General features: G+C 42.8%; 1 protein-coding gene across 4 annotated transcripts in view; it reads left to right on the forward strand.

The window, feature by feature from the left end:
* Nucleotides 1-25141, forward strand: part of OSBPL3 (oxysterol binding protein like 3) — a 151808-nt gene that overhangs the window by 51531 nt on the left and 75136 nt on the right. The window lies entirely within an intron of this gene.

Raw genomic sequence — 25141 nt, forward strand, 5'->3', positions numbered from 1 at the left:
TTTATAATTAATTCAATGAAGTTAACAATAAGGCTTTCGTTGTTTACTTGTTTTGACTGGAAACCTCTAAGAGGTTATGCATTAATATGTATGTATCACTGTGTATCTTCAAGGGGGAATGTAGAAGCAGTACTCCTCATGGTAACCGGTCCGTGGGGACTTAGTTCTTACCCCATAGAGAGCCTTGTGAGATGATGCAGGGTTATACCTTTATCTTAGTCTTTTTTGAGTTGCTATTTCTAAGGACTATGTCCATTGTCTTGCAAGTGCTTCAGTTAGGAGTTAAAATCAAACTCCTGAAACACTGTTTATATGTATATATAAAATGCCTTACCTTCCAGGATCTTTTTTTTTTTTTCTTTTTTCTTTTAATGTGCTACTTGTATAGGTTGGTCTGTGTGATGCCCTATAATCCCTGATCTAATGAACTGGTAAAATCTGATTTCTGCAGCTTTTGCTCTTATACACACTCCTTTAGTTGGAGGAGAGGATGGGGACACGTACAAAGCAAGACCACTGACTTCTGCTATGAAATAAACGAAACAGGGACAGCTATTCTGAGTGGTCAGACAGGCTTGTTATGACTGGAATACATTCTTGGAGTTCTGTGGTAGAGAAGATTGTTCAAAACGTGGCTACAGGCTACTCTGTACTCCTCACAGTTCTCTCTTCTCCACTCCCTGCGCCCAGACACCCAGCCTGCCTTCTGTCTTCCAAGTCATCTAGCAGGGTTTGTTTCTTTAACTTTCTTTGAAAGAGAGGGAGGGAGAGAGGAAGAAAGAAAAGGAAGGGGAAGAGGGAGAAGGGCACACACACATGGAGAGAGAGAGAGAGAGAGAGAGAGATTAGAAGAGGTCCTAGCGGTACAGCTCCCCTCACTTCCAGCAAATCTAGTTTGCGTGTGTTGGAGTGCCACCACTGTGGTTAAGGACAGCACATCTGGGATTCCCGGTGTCAGTAGTTTCCATTCACACCTCTAGTTAAAGGACGTTATCACCACTGATTTTCTTATCTGCATTCTGGGGGTGGTTTCTGCTTTCCCCACTTGATGACTGAGGGGAGGCGTGACCTAGGCAGAGTCTCTCATCTGGGAGCATAACGTTTCTCCAACAGCCGAGATGCAACCCAGAAAAGAGGGTCCGCGAATGAGGGTGCTGGAGGTTTTTGAGTCAGAATCCGAGATTGGTGAGCGTTGGGGAAACCAGAGGAGCGTGGATCAGGTGACCATTTTAGGAAAATGAACCATGCAAATCAGAAAAGCAATGACTGTTTTCTTTTCATTTCAGTGATTTGTGTTTCTTATGTTTAAAAATCAAGCAAAAAATTATGTATGTATATATATATATATATATATATATATATATATTTCTGTCGATGTAAGAAACATCCAAAACCTGTAGAGAATTTTTATGAGTTTATTTGAGCCAAACTGATGACAATTTCTGGGAAGCAAAATCTCAATGGACTGAGAAATGCCCCAGAAAATGGCAGTTTTACACTTGTTTTATATATCAGAATCCAAAGGGAAGGCTAGAACAGATAAACATATACTTTCACATTGCTGGGTATAGGATAGTAAAAATTAACAGTTACAACACTCAGATGATATTTGGGCAACAAGATAACAAGGAGGGGTTCCTTGGTTCTCCTGCTCTGGTGGAAGATTGTGCCCTGAGGAGTCCGCAAAAAGGAGGATTACTCTGACATTTCAAAGGTATGTTATCTTAGGTGCAGGAAGACAACAGACAGGCTCACTTCTGGTAAAGACTGACCTTTGTCAAGGAAGCTGCAGGCCCAGGACATGACTCTCCGCTATGACTCGCTTTTAGTTAGGAATTTTTATGCTCAGACCATCCTATGTGGCTACTTTCAGTCTCTTGACAATTGTAAGGCCCTCCATGCAGGCCTGCCTTGAACTTGTCAGGCTTAGTATGTGGCCCCTTTTTTTGTCCACAGTTCAAAGGGGAAATTAAAATACTACCCAAAAACCTCAACTAGAAAATAACCAATGTTAACATTTATTTCAAGCTTGCCTCTTTATATATAGTGAGAGAGATGAATAGAGGAATGGATAGATATATCATGGGCAGAAATAATTGTATAAGACTGAGCTGAACCTAAACATAGTTTTAAAAGTAAAATATTCTATTTGATCTTACTTGAATTTAACAAAAGGAAGTGAAATGGCCAATGTCTGAAAGGTTATTTCTTATGCTAAGTGGGTTAGTTTTCTTATTTCAGGAGAGAGATGTTTGGGAGTTAGAATGGGTTGAGCTGCTGTAACAACATAATAAACAAGCTAATACTTCACTCACCGTCCCTCCTGTGATTTCAGATGATTGTGCTTGTTTTATTTTTATTTTGTTAGGATTTATACTTTTAACATTCAGCAGCTATGATTCCTCTGATTATTCGCCCCATATTTAATCCTAATCCATGCACTTTTAACTCTTGGTTTTTTTCCATGGCTTTGCCATTCCTAATAATTTACTATTCGGTGGGCTTCATTGTCATGAGTCATTAACTTTTTAAAGAAAAAGCATATTTCCCAGGTTGTTTTATCTTTGGGAATTGCTGCCTATTGTCTTTATTTTTGAAAGACAACTTTCTATTCTCATATATTTTGCTAAAGAGGCTGTACCAATTTATATTCTACTAGTCTTGGTGGAGGAAATGGGATTCTTCCACAGTATCACAGGAAATGCATTTCAGGGATACACACACAGGAGGATTTGAGATCGACTAGCAAGATTTATTGGAGCAAAAACAAAGGGAAGGGCTTAGGCAATGTCTCATCCATTACCAGGTGGCTGCGCGCGCCTTCTTGCTGTCGAAGAAGTCCAGCCTCTGGGGCCGCAGGCCCACACTTGTTCCCACCAAGCCCAGGAGGAGGGCCAGGACCCAGAGCTGCTGAGCTGGCCCGTTAGCCTGTCGTCTGACGCCCCTGTTGTCCAGCACAGTCTCTGTTCCTTCCTGGCCCCCGCCTCATGGGCTCTGTGCTCCTGCCCGTTGGGCTGCTAAAGAGAAAGCGAGCCCAGGGAGATTGTTAAGTTTTGATTATATTTCCTTGGGCTTGGGAGAGAGCAGGCTTTCCTTCAAACTATCCAATCTCTCTCCTGACTTTTCCTGGGCTGGTGTCCTTATCCTATCTGATCTTTTCCCCAGATTTCCCCAGGTTTGTCTCCTCCCCTTTATGTTTGCTGTTTTGCCTTCTGCTGCACATGTGCTTAGTAGCAGGACTTTGCCCCTCACCACGTCTCCTTCCCTCCTTTAATCTAGGGGAACTGGCCGGGTATTCCCTGGGGTGATTGGAAAGCTGGTCTTTCCTGCCCACTCTGAGGAATGTTAATTCGTTCTGTTTGGCAAAGCAATTCCAGCTATTCTCTGGAGTTTCTGGGGAACTGTAGTTTCCTGACTTAATCAGGCGTAGCCAGTTTTCTCCCTTCCCTTTAGTTAGTACTGTATTGCCTAATATCCAATGAGCTGCCTACGCGAACATTAGCAATCTGTGAGAATGCCTGTCTTGAATGGGGAACTTTTATTAAGAATATGTTTGCCTGAAATGGTAGAACCATTTTGGGCAGTGACTAAAATAAGCTTGAGTCGGTAAATTGGATATCAGATTATGGAAACACTTGAATGTTGGGATATTGGCTGTTTTCTTGGTGAATTTCTCATTTCCTTGCAAAATTCACAGCTTGCCTACAGGCCCAATGATAGCTACTGGGCGCTTTTCGGAGCCGTATCTAGGACTTTGTAAATTGTGTGGGAATCCTCTTCAGCTTCTCCCCCACCCACCCCCACTCTGTGGAGAGGCACCTGGCTGGCTGACAGTGGGTCTTTGTTGCCATCTGAAGTTAGTAGAAAGTGGTAAATATTAACATCTGCCCCCAAATTAGCATCTGGTAATTGTTTGAACTATAACATTTTCTTTGTTTCTGAAATACAATTTTTTGTTTCATGCCACAGGCTATTTTTTTAAAACTGAGTATCTGTGACAAGCCATTCCAAAATGACTCATGGACTTCACACATCTTTCTGTAACATTCTCAGGGGTTTTCAGTTAAGGGGGTATGAGTCGGAAGGTCTGACTCTTTAATGCAGCTCATCTCTGTACTGACACAGTTTTAAGTGCCTGTAAGTTGAAGTTGGGCTTATTATTAAAAATCCCTGCTGACCACCTGTAGGCGACAATAGCCCATAGCCCATGTCACCCTTTGGTTCATGCTCTCCTAACAGTGGGGGGAATGGGAAAGAACATTTCCCAAATGACTTGATACATTTAAGTTTTGGCCACTGAAGTCCAGCCATGGACTTCTTCAGAGCCAGGACAGCGAGAGCCCAGTGGGGAGATTTCGGGAGGCAAAAATGGCCCCAGGTGTTCTCACTCGGCACTGAAGGGAAGGAAGGGGGAGTCAGCGGCTTAGAATAGTGCAGTGTAAGGCTGTGCTGACCAATATGGCAGCTATCTAAATTTAATATTTAAAATTAAATCCAGTTTCTTAGTTGCACTGGCCACATCTCAGGGGCTCCATAGCCACGTGTGGCCAGACGCTGCCGTATCAGAGAGCACCTTAAGTTCTATTGGATACTTCGGGTTTATATGCTGATCTTCTGTTTCATGACCATTCAGGGTTCATGACAGCCCTAGTGGGTTGATCTCCTGTCTTTTCTCCCTTCCTCCTCCTGCTTTCAGTCATTCTCCTGCAGCTCCAATGATGAAGCACTGGTCTCCATAGTAACTTGCTGGCATCCTCTGGTTTCTGGGCATGGATAGCCCTTGGGAATCCTGTGTGTGGTCCAGATTAGATCTTTGCACCGCAGGACCAACTAGACAGCTCTCTGGCCAAGGTCCAAGAATTAGTCAGTATTCTTACCAAAGGACTGAGTGATTCTTGGGAATTTGACTCATGAATTTTACACTAAAACTGCTCTTTCACAATATTTAAATGTATCCACTTAGATTTTTACTTCAGTTCCTTCTTTCCCTTCCCGATGTGTCTTCTTGATGAAGAGGGCAGTCCTGGGATCTGTGGTAATTGTCTCCCACTGACTGACCCTATGGCCTTGGCAAGACAATTTCTCTGTGGCTCAGTTGCCCATTGAGAACTCACTTGCAGTCAATGTTAAAGCTATTGAAGACAAATGCCAAATGACAAGTGAGAGATGTTGAAGTTTGTGTTAAAGGGTTCTTAAGGGGTTGGTTTGTATTTTTTATTGTTGTGCCTAGTTTTAGATTTCCAATGTCCCATTTGTGCTCTGTCACTATCAAACACGTGCCCAGCTTGGTCAGCTACAGGGCTCATTCACTCCGCAGTGTGTTTCATGTAAGTGACAGGGAGGTAAGTCTAGGTTTGTTGACCAAGGAGCCTTCTTCCAAGTCTGACCTAAATGACAAAAGTAGGATTCTGTGGTATGAGGAGCCCGCTAGCCTGAGGGTCAGTAGAAGGGCCATTACTGCTGATTGAACTATTGAGTCTTTTTGGCCCCATGTTCTCATCCTCCCACCTGACCACCCTGGATGTCTGTCAAGGGTTCCTGCCTAGTGTTGCAGTTATGTGATGCCATGTAACAAACAGCCCCAAACTTGGTGGATTAAGACAATTACGTTTAACCATCAAATCTGCCATTTGGGCAGGACTCAGTGGGGAGAGCTAGCCTCTTCCTCTCAAAAGGCTGGAGTGGGTAACATTTGAAGGCTCACTACTCACATGTCAGGGAGCTGGGTGGGTCTTGGTTCTTTTCTAAATGGGCCCTCTCTGTGTGTTCTCTCTACGTTGCCTAGTTTGGGCTTATTCACAATCCTGATGGGCAAGCTGAGGGGCAGGCATCCTGAGAGACAGACAGACAGAGAGAGACAGAGAGAGAGAGAACACCAAGCGAAAACTGTATTACCATTTCTAACATAGCCTTGGAAATCACACAGCATGGCTTTGCCCATAATCACACGCCTACTCAGGCTCAAGGGAAGGGAGCAGTGACCCCCACCAATCGATGGGGAAGTATCATTGTTACTTTTTAAGAAGCACTTTGCAATGAGAAGTAAATTAGTCTCATCATCTTTAAACAATGCATCTTCCATACCTTTTCATGATGAATTAGAATTGGAATCAGGTCTCTCTAAGTCATAAATAAGCCTTGAGGTCTGCCTGGGTCTGGAAACTGGGGCACTTCTCATTTTCAGGAGATATGGTTGTCATTGCTTTGAGCTGGGGCTGCTCTGCCTTTGTGTTAAGGGTGGGGGAGTTGCCATTGGCATAGCACTGGGGCGTCTTTGATGAAAGATGCTGTCTAAACACAGAATGGTGCATTGAAACACCTTCCATGTGCTAAACTCCCTGATTCAATTGACAGCTGCAATGAATGCACAATCTATGGAAATTCAGAGTGAAAATCAGGGTCCTGGTTGCTGAAAATTATCTTTAAAATTAATTTGATAGAATCCAGCTAAACTTTTGATAACATTATTTACACCTCTCATTTTGACTTAGGTTTTCTTATTTTTAATTTCTGTTACTTATTACGCTTTTGTAACATTCTCACTTGACGCAGACTCCTAAACAATTAAGATCCATCTTTTTACAGAATTTTTAGGTTTGATAAATGGATACTTGAGAATATTTCTTTTCCTATTTGAGATGAAATAAGTTTTAGGAAAAACCTTGTAGCTGGTATAAGGGGGAGCTGACACAGGTCATCAATTTGATAAATAACCTGCCACGTGCCAGGTTCTGTGCCAGTTGTAGGAAATTAAAAAAACAAAAACAGAACAAGATAGTCTTCAAATTGCTTCTGATCTACACGCTCTGCTGGAGGGGAAAAAAGAACCATTGTTTTATGGGCATTGGTAACAGAGGGGTGTTTACGTTTCTCTTGCCTTTTGAGCTCTAGTCTAGCAAAACCCACCCTGTTTTTTCACCTATTTTCTCTGTCTTTTCCTTCTTCTATTTCTCCTTATAATTTTTTCAGCTTGCCCAGTTTTAAAAGGGTTGTGTGTCCATTTTCTTGCAGCGGTCCTGCTCCTCAGAACAATTAGAGCTTCCTGAACCCCTTCTCCTCCCACCTGCATTCACTGCATTGGTGATTCCTTGCTTTCTTTGTGGCTTCTGAAAGGCATCATTTTAGAAACACACCCCCAAAATATATCTCGGGAAGTTCATTTCATAGAATTTGTTTAAGCTTAAATTCTCAGTCCCGGGGTTATTTTTAGTGAGGAAGACAAACAAACTCCAAGTGTGCACATTTGATACGTGAACCATTAGGTGTTCAGTTTCTCGTTACTTGAGAGTGTTCAGCTAGTGCTTATGGAGCTTTATTCATTGTGAGCTCAATGTTTACATTTCTGAAAAGACCAATTAGTAACGTTTTTATGGGAGATAGGTAAGTTTTAAAAATTTACCTTTGTATTTCATAGTGACTCAACTGATAGTCTTTTTAGATAAGTAATGAAATGCAGTTTATGGTTGCCAATTGTTAAAATGCTACCCTGCTTCCGCCAGCAGTTGTCAGCTGAGGGAGGATAACAACACCCACTGATAAAAGTCAGACCACAAGATGTTATTTATAGTTCTTGGGGGGCGCTCTCTCTTTTTACCCTTTAAACTGCTCAGTCACATCCTGCTTTGCATTTTAATGTGATGTAAATTTATATGTCAGTAGATACTAAAATGAAATTAAATGCTAAAATAGAAGGCAGTTCTGTGGATTAAATCTTCCTATCATTTCTGCATGGACACACGATTTAGGGCAGTGGTTCTCAGCCCTCACTGTGTATCACAGTCACCGGGGCCTCACCCCAGAGTGTCTCGCTGAGTGTGTGTTATGGAGCGGGCCCAGACTTTGGCATTTTCTAGAAGCTTCCCGGCAAGATCCTGACCTGCAACCAGGCCTCAGAAATATTGCATGAGGTGTCTTCCCCACCCTCCACATTCCTCGCTACATAGTCAAGTCCTACCCACATCTTTAAGGCTTTCCACAGGCCACCTCTTTCTTTTTTAATTTTTAATTTAAATGTATTAGGGTGACATTGGTTAGGAAGTTTACATAAATTCCAAGTGACTGTTTCTATGACCCATATTCTGTATATTGCATTGTGTGCCCACCACCCAAAGTCAGATCATCTCCTGTCACCATACATTCGGCCCCCTTTGCCCTTAACTACACCCCCACCCCTCTGTCCTCTGGGAACCACCATACTTTCATCTGTGTCTGTGAGTTTCGGTTGTATATTCCCTATGTAAGTGAAATCATATTGTTCTTAGCTTTTTCTGACTGACTTATTTTGCTGAGCAGAATATTCTCAAGGTCCATCCCTGTTGTCACAGATGGTAGTATTTCATCTTTTCTTATGGATGAATAGTATTCCACAGTGTATATGTACAACATCTTCTTTACCCAATCAGCAGTTGAAGAGCACTTTGGTTGTTTCCATAGGGAGACCAGTATGGAGGGCCCTCAAAAAATTAAGAATAGAGTTACCATATGACCAGCAATCCTTCTTCTGAGTATCTATCCAAAAAATTTCAAAACCTTTATTTGCAAAGACATATGCAGCCCTATGTTCACAGCAGCACTGTTCATGGTGGCCCAGACAAGGCCACCTCTTTCAAACCTTCGCTCACAACTCCAGCCTTTGTGAGCTCTTCCCTGTGACTGCCCACAACACCTACTAGGCTCCCTACCCTGAACTGTGTTCTTGTTTCATTGTGTACATCTTCCCTCCTTGATCAGAGTGATTTCCTCCTTGGATTAAGCTTTTGTGATTCAGTTCCATCTCTCAGGGGTTGGCACAGCTATGGACGCATAGTAGGTACTTTATAGATCTAGATTGAGTTGATTTTCCATCTGCGTGGCTGATCTTTATCTCCTCATCTTTGCGCTCTAGCATCCTTTATTAGCCCACTTTTATCCACAAGTGTTTCTTCCTCTTGAGCCATGGAAAGATAAGTAAGACTGACTAAACTGTAGGAGGAGGAGGAAACTCAGCCCATTCCTGATTTTATCACTTAAGAGTAGAGGGATTGTCATTGACCTGTGGTCTCATTCCTCTCCAATAAGAACAGTCATCCTGTTCTACAGTGGCTCTCGGGACCACAGGGGTAACAAATGCAAAATGGAGCTGGCTGTCCTGCTGGAGAAGGTAGAAGTGATCTGAGGAATGCACCTCTACCCTCAGGCTTGTTGAAGAATATTGGATTATTTCGGGAGAAGGTAATATACTCCTAGAACTTGAAAGGAAAAAGGAAAAGGAGAATGGATATTGGTAAACAGCAAGCCAAGTCATGCATAACTTGCCAAAATATCAGATCCAGCACTTTTCATCTTTGTTTATTGGTTTGGATAAAAATATGCTAAACTGTCACAAGAAACCTCAAATGTATCCCTAGTCCTATGAAATCATGGTAAAAAGCTGAAGGACTGGAGAGGGATGTGTGGTGCTTCTACCTTTCCAGGGATTGGAAGAAAATAAGGGAAGTGTACAAACAACTGTAGCACAGATAGCGTTTACAAATAGGGTGTGGTTTGTGGGGGCGGTTCTTGACATCTCTGAGGACAAATGTGTTTGGCAAGAGATTTGCTAACTTAAGAGTATTCAACTGAAATTTTATGGGAAGGAAGAACATTAAAATGTGATTGAATGGAGAACACTAAGCATTGCAAAGATAAGACCAATAACAGAGAAGGAGAACGGCGGCAGGCAGACACACACGCACACAGCACACACACACACATCCCACCACCTTCACCCCCACCCCCACCCTGGGAAGCCAGGTGGTTGTAACACCTGTAGCTGCTTGCCATCATGCAGCCTCTGAGAACTAAGCAAAGTAAACCTGAAACATTAAAACTTGGACATAGATAGGACCGTCTGAGCTGTCTACCCTCGGTTACGCTGGTTCTCATGACTGAAATATGATTCCAGAAGAGAATATTTTGCTTTACAGAAGCAGGCCTATGGTAATCCAGCCCCTAAAGGTGCATTGCCAGATCAGGTTGCCAGGAAAGGTTGTTCTGGCCAGATCAATATTATGGATTACCAGACAGAGGTCATAGATCATGCTTTTGCCCCAGAGACTTTAACTTTAAAATAGAGGCCAAATGTGCTGAGAAACCCACTAGGGGTTTCAGTCTACTGAATTCTGCCGAACTATTGACTTGTTTTGCTGGTCATTTGATTTTTAAGAAGACTGAGAAAATAATACAAGGAGATATCTCTGAAAAGAAACAGAAACATTGGCCAGTTATATAAAATGACAGGAGCCAGGAGATGAAATCCCTGAAGAAGCCATGCACTCTGGAAACATTTCAACAGTTCAGACGAAAGAAAGACATTAACTCTCTTTTGGCCAAAGACAAAATGGTAAGGGGACTTCAAAAAGAAAGGATAACTTCAATGTTCTGAAAACACACATAGAGCCCCAAATACCCAAATAACTCCTATAAAACGGAAAGGAGGAAGGCTCCTATGGAATACATACATGCACTCACACTGAGAATTTTTTTCCTGTCAACGCAGATTAGTGAAGGATATACGGTCTGGCACCACAGTTATTGCCACTGGTCTTTGTAAGATGAGCAGGGTGCAGTCCCTGAGGGGATGTACCCATAACACCTTGTGGTCAGGGTCTGAAGTGCGAGGTGAATGCAGGAAACGTGTGGCCTACTTGCAGCAAGCGCCAAACCAAAGCAGGGGTTCACCAGGGAAAAAAACTGGGGGTGGGGACACGTTCAGACGACGTTTCACGGCAAAGATGACACACAAGGTGCACTTTGGAGGGGGGGCGGAATTTCCACCCATGGAGGAGAGAAACCAGGTTAGAGGGTGCTCTGCATGGACGGACTAGCTGGGAGCAGGCCGAGCAGAGTGATGGCAGGAGGGCTTCGCATGTAGGGCGGGGAGGTGCCAGTTTTTGGAGACCAGTTTGGATAATAACAGCTAAGATGTAATTGAGTAATGTACTGTATTGAGATTTACATGCATTACTTAAAAATTTTTTTTCAATTATAGTTGACATTTGTTACTATTTTGCGTAGTGGTTAGACAATCCTATACTTTATAACGTGTCCCCCCTGATATTCCCAGTACCCACCTGGCACCGTACCTAGTTTTTACAACATTATTGACTATATTCCCTGTGTTGTACTTTACGTCCTGTGACTGTTTTGTAATTAACAGTTGTCCTTAATCCCTTGCCTCTCTCAGCCAGCCCCCCCACCTCCCCTCCCATCTGGCAGCCACCAGTTTGTTCTCTGTGTCTGTGAGTCTGTTCTAAGTTTTACATGTGTTATTTCAGTCAAACTCCACAAAAAACTTGGTACTTCTCTTTGTCCCTCATTTCAGATGAGGGAACAACTCAGAAGTTTACTAACACCCAGCCTGTGGTAGGTAGAGCCACAGCCCAAACCAGTTAAATTTAACTATATTGTGATGAGTTTAGGATTTTTAACTTAATTCCATGACTAGTGGGAATTTAGACCAGAGAAGAGACCTTGGAACCTTTTGGGGGAAGATAGATAGGGGAAGGGCATGTAAGGTAGATTAAAGTGCAGGGAGAGATAAAGGAGAGACCCCCTAAGGGGAGTTCAAGTGCATTGGTGGCGGTGGCCCGGAAGCATGGGAGAGAAGTTGGGGCTGATTAGATGTGTGTCAGGGCAGAGCTCTTCTAGCTCTGAATCCCAGGTCTGGGGGACCTGGAAGAAAGAGTCTGTGTGGATTCAGAGAGGGTGGGGGTCTTTATCAGAGTCAGGGAAGTCAGCACGGGGAGTGATGCATTTGCCCTTGAAGTGACCAGGAGGCTTCATGTTCCAGTGAGGAGTCCAGGGGCCACCCATCGGGCTGGGGACGTGAGGGACACTAAAGAGCACAGAGTGGAGGTACAGCTGCCGTATTAAAGTTGTGGGTGTGGATAAGATGACCAAGAGCTAAAGTCCGTAGAAAGAAGTGGGTGAAGGATAAAGCATAGGTAACACTTTAAAGATAAGAGGAACTAAGTAAGAGTCTTACACAAATATGATAGAATAATCTGTACCACTAAAGCCAGGAACGAGCTAAAGCTTGCAAAAAGTGGTTAAAAGCTACAAAACAGTTTGCAAACATATATCCAGGGCCAGATTAAAATAAGAAAATAAAGATAAGCTTCTAGCTGTGGAAACTTTTACTTCACAAAACATCAGAAGTCAAAAGAATTATTCTAATTCTGCTTGTTTTCTGTCTCTTTTCTAAAGAACTTCTAACTGAAAAGAACTGAATAAATATAAAGAAGAAATTGAAACCCAAGACAGGTGAAGGGATAGGAAACAGGTTCTGGGTTCTAGTTCAGCCCCAAACACCCCAGGGACTGCATCACTTGCATCTTCACAGAACCTCTAGGAGTAAAGTATGCCATACAACAGAGGCTGAGATGGGTATCAGAAGCCTAAAAATGGGTAGATGCTTTCAGGATTATTAAAAAGAGAAAGGAAATTTCTGAAAACTCTAGACTAGTGATTCTCGAGCCTGGCTGTGCAAGGGCATCTGGAGGGGAGCTTTTACAAAATACTGTGGCCCAGGTCTCACCCTCAAAGGTTATGATGAAAGTGGCATAAGGGCATTATACCACCCCTTAGGGGATTCTAACAGGCATCCAGGGGTTAGAAGCACAGCTTCATACCCATGAGTTCTGTCTATCGCTGCAAAATTCTTGAGTGAATTATCTATTACTAAACAGGTAGATAGTTCAGGTTTAGAAAAGAAGCCATTTTGGGTTCACTTAAGACATGCCGAAGGACCCTAGTTTCCCACTGTGTTTAGGTTATCAGATCATAAAAATATCACAGACACAGCTGATTTTATTTCTTCTAGTTGCTACCTGAACACTGGGGGAGGATCATCCCCAGCTCGGGAACCTGTCTCAGGTAGGGCTTGGGTGACATAGGAAGTGAGATCTATAACACTGGGAACCACCGGGTTGAAGACTGTTTGGTGAGAATATGGTAGCTGGTGAGGACAACGCAGTCTGATGAAGCAGAGCCAGTAGTCAAAGCCACTCTCGAGGGAAGTCTGTCCTCAGGGGTGTGGGGGTAAGTGCCTGGAGGGACGAGGAGCCAGGGGCTCAGCATCGAAACCAAGTCCTGGGCGTCAAGGTAGTCGGCCAGTATTGCCAGACAAAAGTCTTTATGAGTAGCAAGCTCCTTTCCCATGTTTTATAGGAGGATGTCAGACTTCTGAAAAGTCTATCTGGTGTTGAAGTTTCTGTCTCATGATATCCTTGTGAAAGTGGACAATTAAGGTCTGAGTCAACAGCTTCTCTTCTGGTGAAGGAAGGATAGGATTCGTCTGGGTGTGTGACATGGAATTTTTATAAAAATCATTTAGAAGTTACCTTGACCTCCTTCTCCATACCTGGCTGCGAGTGTTCTCTCCTAGAAATCTACCAGCTTTAAATTGCCCATCTGTAAACTTCCAAAAGGCTGGTAGTTAGCAACCTTGGCCACTCAGGTATCTTCTCATCTTCCTTTGCCTTTCTTCACCACTTTCTGATTCTGGGATTTAGGGGTTACTATTTGTGTGTCTGTTCCTCCCTCCCTTCTCACTCGTTCTAAGGGTGTTTGGGGGAATTGGAGCTGTTAAGCCAAGGTGAGGGCTCACCCAAGAAGCTAGCATGGAAGGCTTCTGAGAGTTGGAAGCTGAGTAGAAAACTACCCGCTATCAGAACGTCTTGCCAAGGGCCCGGCAGCAGCTTGTACAACTTTCTAGCTTTACAAAAAAAAGGGACGATGATTTATTTAAACATTGTCTTATTTTGCAACACACTTGAAGTCACTTCCAAGAATACATATACCGCACAAGGAAATAGTGGTAGTTGAGAGAATTGGAGCACAGTGACAATAAAGGTAAGCCAAGCATGCAGAAATGCTCGTCTAGTAAAGATCGCCAGGAGCATGCCATTAATCTGACTCTGTCCATCCTAGCACCCCAAGCAAAGAGGGCTATGTTCTCAGACATAAATTCTTAGTGTCTAAAAACCAAGAACAAGCCGGTCATTTAGGAGGGGCACTTTGATCCAAGACCTGAACTGTTTCTCATAAAGGTCCTTTACAGCGTTTGTCTTGTGTAAATTGGGTTGGCCATGTTGCAGAGCCATTTGGAATACCTAGTAAAACTAAAACTAGTTCTGCCTAAAGATTCAGCAATCCCACTTATTTTAGAAAATGATGCCACAGCCTCACCAGAAACAGATCCTGCACCACCATTTTTAATAGCAATGACCAGGAAACAACCTAAAGGAAGAATAAGTTAAACAAGGCATGGTCATACCGTGGGGCTATTTTGCAGGAATGAACTAGAATGTGTGTGTCGTGTGTAATAATTCTGTGTGAAAATAAGCCAGCTGCAGAAATGCACGGTATGATACTATTTATTGGGCAAAAAATTTAAAAAACCAGAAAAATGGTGGATATGTATGTTTGTATAAATAAGGATGGAGAGAACAGTTAATTTTGGGTGATAAGAATATGGATTATCTTAATTTTTCTGATAAAAGAGAAGAGCAGCCACTGTGATGTTGTGCCCAACAGTGACCCCTGTGTCCCAGACTAGCTAACTCATCGAGAGATGACTGCCCTGTCATGCTTTATTTACATTTGTGTGATTAGCTCATCTAGTTACCTCAACAACGCCTTTAGGGAGATCCTTTAATTATTTACATTTGTCAGTGAAAATCTGAGAATTAGAGAGGCTAAAAATGTACAAGCAACTTAGGTTGGCTTTGATTCCAGAGCTTGTAGTCTTATTATACTACTCTGCAAAATTTCCCAGTATCATTGGATGGGTTGGTTGTAATACCCCTCATTGTAGTCAAAGGCCTAACCCCAGAGGACAGTGCAGGAAAATTATATGGCAAGATCCTGGAGGGTAAATATTTTGTGTTCAGGATCAAGGATAGATCCATGGGTGTTGACTCTTAGAACTAGACTGTTAATGTCGCAACGAAAATAGGGCTTCTAATCAGGATGAGGGATGGCATGGGGTTCTGCTAACCCTGCCATGGCCATATAGACCTTGGCAGGATAGGATCTGTCTGGCCAACTCTGTCTTAGTGTCTGAAGAGCTGTTTGAGAAAATTCGACATAATGATTAAATTTGGGAGTGAGGACTGAAAACACATGCATCTGGCATTTACCAACCCTGGCCTGAAGTAGTAGCTAAGCAGTGGCACAGAGTTGTCTTTGAAAAAGAGCTTGGGATCTACTCCAATCCCTTGTTAAAAGTACACAAGATGCCTCGGGATTCTATGCCTAGGATAAGATATTAATCTTGATAGTGGTTCTTAAACTTGGACATCAGTCACATGGAGAACCTGTGAAAAACGAATTGCTGGACTTCTGGTCAAAATAGCAGAATTGTAAAAGGCTGTGTTTGCCTTCTCTCATGACCATATCAAAATTACAACTAAAGGACAGAACAGCCATCAATGAGGGTTGTCTGAATTGTAGCTGAACAGAACTGTAACTAAGGATATAAAGAAGCTACATCAAGACTAGTAGGAGGGGCTGGTTCCACACCTGTGTGTGTGGGTTAAAAATTCAGAGGGGTATCTTGGCTGCAGGGGTTCCCCTTGAGGAGTGAGGGGTCCAATCCCCACACCAGGTTTCATAGCCCAGGGTTCCAGTGCCAGGAAGAGAAGTCCCCATAACTTCTGGCTGTAAAAACCAGCAGGGATTATGGTTGAGTGAGATGGAGGGCTTTTGGGGTCCCAAGTATTCCCCTTAAAGGGCTCATGCATGGACTTACTTGCTAAGGGACTCACTTGCTCTCAGCTGTAACACTGGAGCAGCAGCTTGAAAAGCCCCAGGGACAGATGGGGAAGAACTGAATTGTTAGGCATCACGGCAAGGGCGGCTTTCTCCTAGATGTAGGTGCTGGCAGAGCCTATTGTTCCTGTGCTGAGCCCTCCCCTACAGGTGCAGGCAGGTGCCATATCTGAGCCTTCATCAACCTGGGTCACTTTATTAAAATACACTCTATATATGCTCACACTGTTTGCCCATCCTGGTGATTCCCTGAGACCCTGTCCCATCCAGCTTATGGGTCCACCCAAACCATTTTCAATGGCCTTTCCATTAAAAAACAGCCTATCTTGGCTTATGCTTCAGACTTTTCTAAAATTTCTTAAAGGCTCACAAACCCCAAACAAGCAGCATCTGACTTTAGTGTGCTCCATACCTCTTGCTAAGTAGCGCTAACCTTGACAGTAGTGGCATCCACCCTTGGTTTGCAGCTTAACTTCTCCCTGGCACCTCCTAGCCCAACACAAGTAGCAACATCACAGTTTGTAGCTCATACCAGGTGGTCCCAAGCACAGCAAAGGCAGCAGCTGACTTGGCCTGCACCAGACTCCTCCCAAGAGGCCCCAGAACCAACACACCCAGTGGCCAGCTTCAGACCACACTAGAGTACCACCAATTACCTCTGCAAATGATATACCCAAAGGGTAGGCTCAGTAGGCACCAGAGCCCTGATAAAGTGAATCCTGCTCTATGGAGTCAACTCCTGCATGACAGGTCTTTCACTATAGTCACAGCCAGTTCCCACAACCAATTAGTCTGAGGGTCAATTACTCCCACTGATGTTCTAACAACAATCAAGGATCAATTACAACAGGAGCGCACACACAACCCACACAAGCACTTCTGGAGCACCTGGCTCAGGCGACCAGGAAAACTGCATCAGTGGGCCTCACAGGACACCTACTACATAAGGCCATTGTACCAAGACCAGAGACATAGCACCTCTACCTACTACACAGAAACAAGCACAAGGAGGCAGCCAAAAGAGGAGATGAATAAACATGTTCCAAATGAAAGAACAGGACAAAGCTCCAGGAAAAGAACTAAACTAAATGGAGACAAGCAGTGTACTAGATGCAGAGTTCAAAACACTGGTTATAAGGATGCTCAGTGAACTCAATGAAAGCTTTAACAAAGAGACAGGAAACAATACAAAAGGAGATAAAAAGAAAAGAGAGAGAGAGAAAAAAAAACAGTCAGAAATGAAGAATATAATAACTGATCTGAAGAATACATTAGAGGGAATCAACAGTGGAGTAGAGGAAGCAGAGGATCAAATCAGAGATTGGAAGATAAGGTTTCAGAAAACATTCAGAACAGCAAAAATAAAAAAGCATCCAAAAAATGAGGATAGTGTAAGGGCCTCTGGGATAACAACAAGCATGACGACACCCACATCACATGGGTACCAGAAGGAGAAGAGAAAGAACAAGGAATTGAAAAACTATTTGAAGAGATAATGACTGAAAATTTCCCTAACCTGGTGAAGAAAATAGATATACAAGTCCAGGAAGTGCAGAGTCCCAAACAAAATGAATTAAGAGGCCCACACCAAAACACATCATAATTAAAATGCCAAACGTTAAAGACAAAGAGAATCTTAAAAGCAGCAAGAGAAAAGCAGTTAGTTACCAACAAGGGACCTTTCATAAGACTGTTAGCTGATTTCTCAACGCAAACATGTTAGACCAGAAGGGACTAGAAAAAATATTTAAAGTGATGAGAAGCAAGGACTTACAACCAAGATTACTCAGCAAGGCTATTGTATTTAGAATTGAAGACAGATAAAGAGCTTCCCAGACAAGAAAAAAAAAACTAAAGGAGTTCATCACCACCAAACTGGCATTACAAGAAATGTTAAAGGGACTTATTTAAGAACAAGTAGGAAAAAAAATGTGAATAATAAAATGGCAGCAACTACATACCTCTCAATAATTACTTTAAATGTAAATGGGTTAAATGCTCCAGTTCAAAGACATTTGGTTGCTGAATGGATAAGAAAACAAGGCCCATCCATATCCTGTCTACAAAAACCCACTTCAGATCAAAAGATATACAGACGGAAAGTAAAGTGATAGAAAAAGATATTTCATAAAAATGGAAATTATAAAAAAGCTGGGGTAGCAATTTATATCAGACAAAATAGACTTTAAAACAAAGGTTATAATGAGACAAAGAAGGACCCAGCAATTCTCTTCTGGGTATTTATCCAAAAAAATCCAAAACATAAATTCAAAAAAGGCATATGTATTCCTCTGTGCATTGTAGCATTATTTACAATAGCCAAGATATATTCATTGACAGGCAAAAGGATGAAGAAGAGATGGTACACATCTACAATGGACTGTTATTCAGCCATAAAAGGGATGAAATTTTGCCATCTGCAACAGCAAGGATGGACCTAGAGGGTATTATACTAAGCAAAACAAGTCAGAGAAAGACAAAGCCCATATGATTTCACTTATATGTAGAATCAAAAGAAACAAAATAAATAAACAGACAAAACAGAAACAAGCTCATAGATAACAGAGGAGGTTTTCATGGTTGCCAGACGGGGTGGGGGTTCAGGGGGATAAGAGAAAAGGGAAGGGGATTAAGATGTACAGATTGACAGTTAGAAAGAACAGTCATAGAATGTAAAGCACAGCTTAGGGAATAATATTGTAATAACTATATATGGTGTCAGATGGGTAGTAGACTTATTGGGATAATCACTTCCTGAGTTGTGTAAATATTTAATCATTATGCTGCACACCTGAAACTAATAAAATATCCTACGTCAACTGCAACTGAAAAATAAAAATTATTTTTAAAAAGGTAAGCGAATACATTTGTAGAATATTTTTATATATTTTTTACATACTCCAAAAATATCTCTTATGATAAAGATTTTGTAATGCCGTTTTCTATAGAAAAAAAAAAAGAAATTAGTTGTGCATCTTCAATAAATAAAATCGATCAATTAAAAAAAAAACAAAACAGGTTGCTAGGCTCTACCCTCAGTTCCTGACTTCACAGACCTATAGTCTGAGAATTTACATTTCTGACAAGCTCCCAGTGGATGCCGATGCTGCTGGTCTGAAGACCACTTTTTGAAAATCACAGGCCTAGGATAATAAAATAGGGTTTTGTCTTCCTATCTTGTCTGCAGCGTCACAAATACACAGATGGAAGAATTAGTTCAGGGTAAGATAAGAAGGGCTGAAAACTACTAGCTACCTCCGAGGATCTCAAACTCTAATGTGCACAAAAATCACTCGGGGAATGTGTTAAGTATGCATATTATCAGGCCCATCCCTAGATACTCTGATTCAATTTATTTAAAGGAAAGTTTCCAAAATCTGCCTTTTAATCAAGGGTCCAAGAGGCTTCAAAGAAGGTGAACCTAGATACTTTGAAAAGTTAGACATGACTGCACAGTTATGCGGATTTATAGTGCGTTGGCAAATTTGGACCAGAAATGCTAATTAATGAACAAATTAACATAAACAGTGGAGAGGATCTCAGCGCCCTTTGGTGCTCTTCTCCTTAGGAAATGTCCCAGTATGATTTCCTTGAGTGAGGACAGAGTTCACATACCTAGGCAATCTATGGATGCTATGACAAAGGACAAGTGGGCCAAACACATTGAATGACAGTCGGTCCCTAAAAATATCCTGACAGACTGGAATAACAGGCCAAAATTAATATGAGATAATATAATAATAGTAGTAAAGTTACATCCTGAATTTCAGTGAAAGGACATAAGGGGATCCTGTTCAGAAAGAAGAAAGCCTAGCTTTTGCCCAGCGCCTATGACCTCAGAGTCCTAGAGAACAGTGAGCACCGTGTATAAGGCAAGAGAGAGGATTCTCCCTTCTCTCCTCCAGAACACACTGGGAGCGTGTCTTTTGATCTGAGCACCATTTTCAGGGAGGCACAAACTGAAGTGTAATCAGAGTTGGACATCTGTGATCATAAGGACTCTGGATCCATGTCACATAAGAAATGGCTAATGAAAATGTGGCTGTTTGGTTTGGAGAAGAAGAGGTTTTCTGGGTGGGGAGTGGGACTGGTGGGAGTTCCAATGCTGGTATGGTGGGGAAAAGGAGGTGAATCTTGTTCTCTGTAGTGACAGAGGGTAGATCGAGGACCTATGGAAATTATAGTGAGACAAATTTCAACTCTAAAGGAAAAACCATCTGGACTTTTTTGTGTTTCTTTTTTTTTTTTTTAACAAAAAGTTAAATCTGTTGTGGGAAATGGTCAAGCATTGATGATCTGGCAGTGTTACAGAAAGAATTCTTGCTTTGAGTAAGAAGCTGGGGCTACAATTCACACGGAGGTTCCATGATTCTGGGCAATGATTGACTAGTATTTTTGTGCTTTTCATTCTATTTGCTCAATAGTGGTAATAAATGGTTTGAGCCACTGTCAAACTTTTTGTCTAATGGAAACTGTGGCACTTCAAGTCTGTGTCCATATGCATTTCTGTTGCTGGATTGCACTCTGGGCAGTAACAGATTGTCCTCTGAAGAAGTGGATTACAAAGGGCCTAAAACACCTTCTGTATGAATGGCAAGGCATGGGAATGGATATTCTGTTTCAACATGAGAGAAGAAGCATTTGAATCTCAAGGCCTCTTGACCCCAGTCTTCCCAGAAGACAAGAAGGGTTTCTGGAGGGATTCTTTGCCTGTAGGGAAGTGGGAGGTGGAGACGTCTCTGACTCTGAGTGTCACCCTCATCCCCCAGGAACAGACAGCATCCCTGGCTCAGCCAGTGGTCCGCGTAGTTAAGGCACATCAGCGGCATTTCACACAGAGGTCCAGGGTCAGCCCTTGCGGACACTGCTTAGAACCTACTTCCTGGAAACCCTGATTTTCTGCAGAACTTACAACCAAATAACCAAAGCCCCGCTTGTGATCATGTAACATTTTGGAAATCAAGACAGAAAGTGTCACTTATTGAAAAAAAAAAAAAAAAATGCATATCCAGGAGTAGAATAATTTTCTTTTGCCAAAGAAGACCAGAAGATCAGAAATGGATATTCCATTATACATTTTTTTTTTTTTTTTTTTTGGTGTGAATTCAGGCCATAATTTATATGCCATCTGGGCTTTATGTGAGTTGTTTACAAGGATGGAATCAAAACCAATTTCTCAAACACAACATGACCAAGCTTGTGAGTGTCTACCCCTAGGCCTGATGGACTCATAAGTAGCTGTGTTATATGCCAGTGTTTCAAACCTGCTAGTTAATATTAAGTTGCTTTTTTGGACAGCCAGTGATGGGGAATAATGTGGCTTTTATTTTCAGTATTTCTTTCTTGCTCCAAAGTAAGCAGGCTACTTGAATGATTTAAAAATCTGTTCACACTTGTGCTATGGATTTTTAGAAATGTTAATATGTTAAAAGACAAAAATGTTTTAAACTTCTATGGAGTCCTTATATAGTTTTGGTTGCAAGGGGCGGATAGGATCTTATCTCTGCTGCACCTGCCCCTTTCAGGAAGCCAGGAGGGGAATAAATGGCACTAACATCTGTTGGGTGTCTCTTCTATTCAGGCCAGGCCCTGGCTCCTCGTTTTCTCATTTCATCCTCACAGTTGCTCATTTCCTGCATAAAAAATTGAAGGTCAGAAAGGTTATTGCATTTGTCAAAATGCACAGAACGTATACTCAGAGAGGACCAATTCAAACTTAGGTCTGGCTCCTTTCGAGGCACATATGTGATAGGGACATCCCCTTTGTATCATTTCCCAAACTGTGTATTCTTTTCTAAGTGAAAATTTCCAAAATAAGTCTTAAAATAGCCTTTGTTACCAAAAAATGCTTGGCAGTGCCTTGGTCATCTATTTTCCGCCATTCTTGGTAGAAATCAGAGTTCTCTTCTCCATAATGGAAGCCCCATGTGTTCACACGTCTCATGCCCTTTGGACTTTTAGCTGAAACACCGTTTTCACCTGGGCCTGACCCACCAGCTTCCTAGGCTGGGTGGCAATGGTGACAGAGGACCCAGCTCACCCCAGAGGCACAAGCAGGGCCTTTTTGATTTGACATGAATGCACTGGGCTTTACACACCTGTTGGATTTGGCTGCCAGGTGGTCTGTTGGAATGAAAGCAGGTCTCAGACTGAATTCTCTCCCACATCAGACCCTCGTGTTAGGCAGAAGGCACAAGAGGAGTCATCTAGCCTGTTCCTGTAAGCGTGGGGACGCCCCAGCGCTGTCTTGGGGCATGTGGGCAAGGACTTGCAGGCGAGGCTTTGTCTGGGTAGGTACCACAGCATTCAGCAGGAGGACCGGCCCTCGCCGGTGGGATCAGGGGCCAAGGGATAGAGAACTTTCTGGGAAGGCTGCACATGCTCCATTTCTTCGTCCAGTGGTGGAGTGTCATTATTTGCAAATGTAAGCTTTCATAGCACTGCCGGTGCCCTTAGGGTTTGTTCACTTCACTGTGTGCCATTTGTGCCTCAGTAAAAAATAAAGGGGAAAATAAATTGTTGTCTGTAAGTTGTTCACAGTCGATGATGAATAAACCTGTTGAGTCAGAGGTTTCCCACGGAACCGCCGCAGGGAGGGGTGAAATCCCACGGGGGTCTTCTTTGGTGCCCACCTCATCATCTCTGACACCGCAAACTGGCGGCCTGGCCCCCCAACAGTATCTGCCTCCCTGCAGGGCTCTCTCTTCACCATTTGGCTCGGTCAGCATGGCGATGTCAGCTACAGGGAGTAGAAGACACAAGGCCTTGCTGTGACTTCCTTGTCAAGGTCCTCTGCCTTGGGATTGCCACTAAGGTCGGTTACCCCCCAGGCCAGCCCTCGAGGTTCTCCAGGTTGGAAGCAATAGCTGCCTCGTCTCAGAACCCCACCATACCCCTGGGGCCACCTGCCTTCATTCTTTATTCTGCCCTGCTTAAGCAAATCCTTTCCCCAGATTTTGACGTCTTTTGTCCTTGAAGCTGCCCTTGGTAATTTCAACAGAATTTTTGCTGAGGTTAGGCAGGCAGGTTTTGGGGGTTGGGTGAAACATAATTTCCTAGGCAATAATTCCAGACTCCCCCAGGATGGGTGTGGGGGAGGGGCTGTGCACCCACCTTTCTTTTCCCTGAAGGATAGAAAGAGACTTGGGTGGGGCCAGACAGCGGTTTTTGCAGAGGTCTTATCATTAATGACCAATGTAAAGGGGCGCGCATTTCGCTGCTCACAACCCAGGCCTTGGCAGCTGGCGCCTGAGAAGCGAAATTTGGCCGAGTTAAAAGAGAAGGAGACGACCCCTTTCATCAACCGTCTCTACCACAGGACAACAGAGCATCTGATTTTTCAGTTTCAGAATTCCCGTGACTCTTATTTTACTGCTCAAGTGCTCTTTTCTTTTCCTTCACATGTCTGACGCCGCCTGATCCCATGCTTACTGTCAGAATCTCCGCCTTCAGAAAAATGCAGAAACCCTTTGCTGGCATTCCTAAGGCCCTAAGGAATCAGTTGTCACAGTGATGGCTACCCCCCCACCCCCCATTTCACCATTAAAAAAAATCTTTCTCCAACAGCAGCAGCCAACACTGTTATTAAATAAACGATGAACATATCTTTGCAGCCTCTCCTGGCAGTTGTTAACCAGATTGCATTTGCTTCTGACTTCAGGTACAATTAGTCATGCCCCAAAGTAAAGCTAAGTTTATGAAGAGGCTGCTCCGCTGTTGGAGCCAATGCATAACGAATACAGGGAGTTGAGGGGGTTTCTATGGGAGCAACATGGGAATTGAGTTCTATAACAACAGGGACCTCAATTTTATTTTCTGAGATTGTATTTCCCTTCATTGTCTTGGTTTTAATTTATGTCTTTAGCATACTTATTATTATTATTTTTTAAAGAACTAAGTATTAGTGAAAGACAGGAGATTTGAGTACTTAATAATTAACCAAAAGTTTGATACACTATCTCACTAGCTGGTTCCTGGACAATTATATAACACTCTTCTTTTAAAATATACTAGGTGAACATGCAAAACAGAAAGGGTTACATAACATTTCTTTTTTTTATTGTCAATATGCTTGGGAAAGTTGTGGAATTTATTTGAAACTAGCATTTCAAGTAAAGGCCTGGCCTTCTTAAGCCAAAACCAAACACGTTAATCACCCTTAACTCAGGGCTGTGGATGAAGGCAGCGGTTCAGCCCTAAAAAGATGCAAGGGTGGCAGGTGGCAGCCCAGTTAACACTCTTAGGTTGTCCCTGTCTCTGTCCTGGGGGGGTCCCCTTGCCCACCACAGACACTTTGCCATCTTGAAGGTTGGTGCTGTGCATGGAAAGGAACGGAGTGCTGCTACCTCTTCAGATCTGACTTTTGATGTGCTCTCTCCCCAGTTTCTGTAGCCTGGCTCCTCAGTTCTCTTAGGTCCCAGAGAGGGGGCACTAGCTGGTATCCCCTGCCTGGTCATGGTATGCTAATTTCTAGCACCAGGGTTAAAGGCCTGGGAGCTAACCTGGCTTCAGTCTCTTACCAGCTGCATGATGAGGCAAGTTGCCTAATTTCTCCGAGACGCAGTGTTTTAGTTTCTTCCTCCGTAAAATAAAGAAAATGCTCTCCCACCAGAAAGTTGATTAAATGAGACAATAGGTATGGGAAACCAACAAGTGATCATGGTTTTCATGACTGGTGTACTAATAGATGATATGGAAAATTCTGCTTTCCCCGTGGTTTTTGTCATACCATATAATAGTGTTTTTAGAAGACAGCTCCAAAAAACTTTGACAAAACAAATCTCTGATCCCCCTCCTCCCAAAAAAGGATTTTTAAAAAATTGCAGTAAAATACACATGACATGAAATTCACCTTTAAACTATTTTAAATATGTAATTTCGTACATTCCCAATGTTGCGCAACTATCACTGTTATCTAGCTTCAGAACATTTTAGCCATTACCTACCTAGTCATAGCCCATTCCCTAGTTTCCCTAGCCCCTGGCAACCACTAATTGGCCTCCTGTCTCTATGGATTTGACCACTCGGGGTAGTTTTTATAAACAGAAGCGTACAATATATGGTCTTTTGTGTCCGGCTTTCACTTAGCGTAACATTTTCAAGGTTCATCCATGTTACAGCATCATGTATGCATCAGTATCAGTATGCATTAGTACTTCGTTCTTTTTAATACCTGAATAATATTCCATTGTGTGGTCTACTCTCTTAGTCCCTTGGGACTGCTGTAACAACACCCCACAGGCTGTGTGGCTTAGAAGCAACAGAATTCTATTTCTCACAGTTCCGGAGGCTGGAAGTTCAAGATGAAGGTGCCAGCATGGTCAGAGGGCCTTTGTCAGGTTGCAGACTT

Source organism: Furipterus horrens, unplaced genomic scaffold (genome assembly GCF_987537825.1).
Source record: "Furipterus horrens unplaced genomic scaffold, mFurHor1.1.pri manual_scaffold_9, whole genome shotgun sequence".
NCBI lineage: Eukaryota > Metazoa > Chordata > Mammalia > Chiroptera > Furipteridae > Furipterus > Furipterus horrens.